Here is a 4118-nt window from a genome sequence, read left to right on the forward strand (position 1 = left end):
CTGGCCAGCTAACCTCATATCTGGATGCCTCACTCTAGTTCCCGATAGAGCAGCATACTGGTAAGTCAACTTTGCTTTCAAACGTTGTAATCAACTGTAAAGTTGTTTTACATGCAATCATACAAGCTAGATAGATATATATTTTGTTAAAAAGCCTGTTGTCATTCACTGGTTGTTTCTTTGGAGCTAGCTAAGCTATCACTAGCTAGCTAGGTGGATAATAATGTGATGTACAGTAGGCTACAGCAACGTTACAGTATTGTAATGACCTGACTAGATCATGAAGGAACAATTGTCCAGACAGAGGATGGAGTTAACGAATGGACGGTTTATTAACCCAACTTAACACAGGCTACTGTTTGGCCGTAGCCCACGCCAAATAAATGAAAGGTACACTACAAACCAACCGTGACCTTCTCTTGTGAAGCCCAGGCGTAAGAGAGAGAACAATGGCTAAACCCGGTCTTAACTTCCAATGCTCCATCCCCCTGCCCAACCCCCCTCCACGCCACTCCGCCAACCACCAGGCTGCCCGGTATCAGAACATTCCAGGCATTCCCGTGATTGGCAGATAGCAGGTTGATTGGCATGACCCCGCGAACACTGGTAAGTACGACACAACCCACTAATAGCCTAACACATAACCCACAACTGTCTGTGCGGGTCGCTACAGTATTACTGAATGACAACAATATAGCCTTGTCACTACTAGTTGGCATGTTGGTTGATATGGGGTGCAGAAGGGTAGCGTCGTTGGTATTCGTTGGGTCCCTTGACAAAATGTCATTGTTGACTTGGTAAAATAAGCTAATGGTTGTGTGCACTCTCACAAGCTTTTTTCCGGATGCCCCAAACAATCGGAAAGGGGATTCATCAGAGAAAATGACTTTACCCCAGTCCTCAGCAGTCCAATCCCTGTACATTTTGCAGAATATCAGTCTGTCCCTGATGTTTTTCCTGGAGAGACGTGGCTTCTTTGCTTCCCTTCTTGACACCAGGCCATCCTCCAAAAGTCACATGCCAGTCATGTCAAATAGAGGGTGACTTGTCCTGCACCTGAAATCTGCTCCTGCTTTCATCTCAGTCATCAGCAACAGAGCATTGGGGTAGGTGGATGTCTGAAAGCAATGCGTGCGCAATTACAATGATAATTTAATTTGGTCAATTCTTTTTTTTTTACAGTATATAACATAAACATACTGTTGACCAATCGGAATCCACGCTTCAAGATTGTTTTGATCACGCGGCCTGGGATATGTTCCGGGTAGCCTCCAAGAATAACTGACAAATACACTGATACGGTGACTGAGTTTATCAGGAAGTGTATAGGAGATGTTGTACCCACTGTGACTATTAAAACCTACCCTAAAAAGTAACCTTGGATAGATGGCAGCATTCGCGCAAAACTGAAAGTGCGAACCATCGCATTTAACCATGGCAAGGTGACTGGGAATTTCGCTGAAAACAAACAGTGTAGTTAGAAATGAAGGCTATTCCATGCTAGCTATCATGGTAAATGGATATTAGGGAACATCATACTGTCCATCTAGTAAACTAAAACACATTTCAAAACATGAAATCAGTCTACTAATGTATGTTGTGTATTTTTGTAGCTGCATATAATCTCTTGTTGACTGGCTAGAAGGGTGGAAATTGTTTTTGTTTGTAGTTACCAGTGCCTAGCTAGGCTATGTTTACAACTTGTCGTCTGTAACTATATGAAACACTAGGTTTCGGTGCTCACCATATTGTTAGTATTAGGCTATAACTAGTACAGGAAGGGCTAAAAAGTCTAAACTATGTTCACTCTCTGCAGTGCAATTTCATGTTTTGGTCTGCCTCCTATTTGAAGCCAAGCCACTGGCGCAGCCTCAGTGGGTTACTTTTGACTTTTGAGCATCCTTTGTAAGTAATATTATCCTTTTCCAGACAAGAATTCCTGATAGAAGAACAATGAATAGCAGAGCTGGGTTCAGACGTGTCAGATGATCAAGCATACAAGAGGTCCCAAGTGGCATCATGTAAGGATTTGGACTAGCTGTGCACTGTTCCCTGTAATGTAATGTTTTGTGTAAAACTAAAATACTGTGAGAAGCATGACATAAGAATGAATATATGTCATGTGTTGGATTGGCATCAACACTCATGGTCTGTAAGGAAGATGTCTCTCTGGTTTCTGCCATGTAGTATAACAAGGAGGTGGGTAGAACGATGGTTCCAGAAGTTCACAAATCATAGGTCTGACCCATCAGGGATTGTACCTGTTGGGCCAAACATGTTGTTTGTGAATGTCTTGAACCATCTCCTTGGACGGCCATCTGCATAGCTGTTGTTTCACACTGGCAATTTGCAGTTGTACATATTATGCAGTGTAGCCTATTATAAACTGATGCTCAGATGATTTTTAAACAATAGCTGTCTCCAATTGAGATTATATGATGGCTCCTCAGTGATTATATAGAAGCAACAGCAGTGTAGAGTTTACTTGACTCATCTGTGTTTTCAGCATTGCATGGGGTTGATGAAGACCTTGAGGAGAACTCTGAGGAAATGGAAGCTTATGCTGAGATTGCTGGTGGTTTTGAAGTGATTGATCACACAAATGTCAAATCCACTAACACACTCATAGCCACATTTAATGTAGGGGTCACATGAGCAAAGTACTAGGTATGAGAACAGAATCAGAATATCGATCCAGAATATCTACATGTTTACATGTTGGTAAACCAGGTGCACAGCTTTATGTTCATGACTGTCACTGTGTGCAAATTCCTACTCTTATTGTCATAAAGTTTTAAAAGGCTCTGCATTTATTTTTTGGTTTGATTGTAACCCTTTTCTGTATGCTAAATACATTCTGTATCCCCAGGAGATGGAGTCATGACCCTCCAGGCCTGCATCCACCATACCTTGACCTTCCTGTGGCCTTCCTTTATGTGGCCTCAGCGATTCCCTTACCATATTGGAGTTGCAATTATCGAACAATAAGCACATTATGTAAAATATGTATAAATGCACATAAGGTAACTCTTTACTCGATACCCGGCGTTATGACACAGTCATAACCATATCATAATTTATCATAACTAGGGCTGTTATGGTGACCGTTTTAATGCCACATGCAATTGCGTGAGAAAACAGTTTTGATGGCCTCTATTAAAAAGAGGATCCCATCAGCTTTCTATAGGCTAGGCCTATTATATTTATTTATCTATCAACTTTTCTAATATTAAGCACATTGGTTCTCTTTACAACAGGAGTATAGCCTACCTGGCTGGCATGAAAATGAACCAAGGGAAAAGCTCCTCCATTCGCTATTTATTATGCACCTGTTCCGAGACAGGTGCATAATAATGGTCCATTCTAAATCAAAACTAATTTCACACATATATCATTTATTATATGTAAAGACAACATTGAAATAAGAATAGTCTGATGGGTGACAATATTAGCCTATCACTTGTGAATTATGTATTATCACTTGTGAGTGATGCCCAGCGTGTGCAGTATGTCAAGAAACAATGCATGCCTTTTTTGGGGGGACAAATCATAGTTGCACACCTCATATAGCCTAGCCCACAGACCTATATGTTTTGATAAGGTATGTATCACAACTAAAGTGGCCAGAAAACTTCTTAAAATTAAGCACATTAATTTGCTTTAAAACCGGTGTAGAGCCCAACTGGCATACATAGGCAGCACTTTTATAATAAAGCATTACAGTACATGCATAATCTCATTTCCCTGCTAATTGATTGCATTTTGGAACATTCGTGCTTATAGCCTACTGCCGTGTGCACATTGCTGCGCTTGTGATGTGAAGAAATAGCCTAATAGTTTATTAACATTTTAAGCTAAACGTTGTGATCTGTTGCATCAGCCTCATCATTTTTGGATGCGAGTGGTTGTATTAATTTGGGATCTATCGCATCCCACAACTGGAATATTGGAATATTTATTTCTTGCACAGAAGAGGTTTACCAATAGAATAGGTCAACCTTTCTACTATGGGGGATAGTAGATTGACATTGGCTAGTGCTTGTTCTGTTATATTATATAATTATATTCAGCCCAAGGGCACAATGACTGATGAAGTGTGTACAGCCTGCACAAGAAAC

At 40.7% G+C, this 4118-nt stretch overlaps 1 long non-coding RNA gene across 2 annotated transcripts; it reads left to right on the forward strand.

The window, feature by feature from the left end:
* Nucleotides 1-572: 572 nt before the first annotated feature.
* LOC115208411 (uncharacterized) lies at nucleotides 573-3133 on the forward strand. Of its 2 annotated transcripts, none has more exons than XR_003881164.1 (3): nucleotides 573-606; nucleotides 1930-2021; nucleotides 2870-3133. It is a non-coding gene; the product is annotated as an uncharacterized LOC115208411 (long non-coding RNA). The 2 variants fall into 2 exon arrangements; XR_003881163.1 differs by lacking the exon at nucleotides 573-606 and adding an exon at nucleotides 974-1106.
* The last annotated feature ends 985 nt before the right edge of the window (nucleotides 3134-4118 follow it).

This window comes from Salmo trutta, chromosome 14 (genome assembly GCF_901001165.1).
Source record: "Salmo trutta chromosome 14, fSalTru1.1, whole genome shotgun sequence".
In the NCBI taxonomy this organism is placed as follows: domain Eukaryota; kingdom Metazoa; phylum Chordata; class Actinopteri; order Salmoniformes; family Salmonidae; genus Salmo; species Salmo trutta.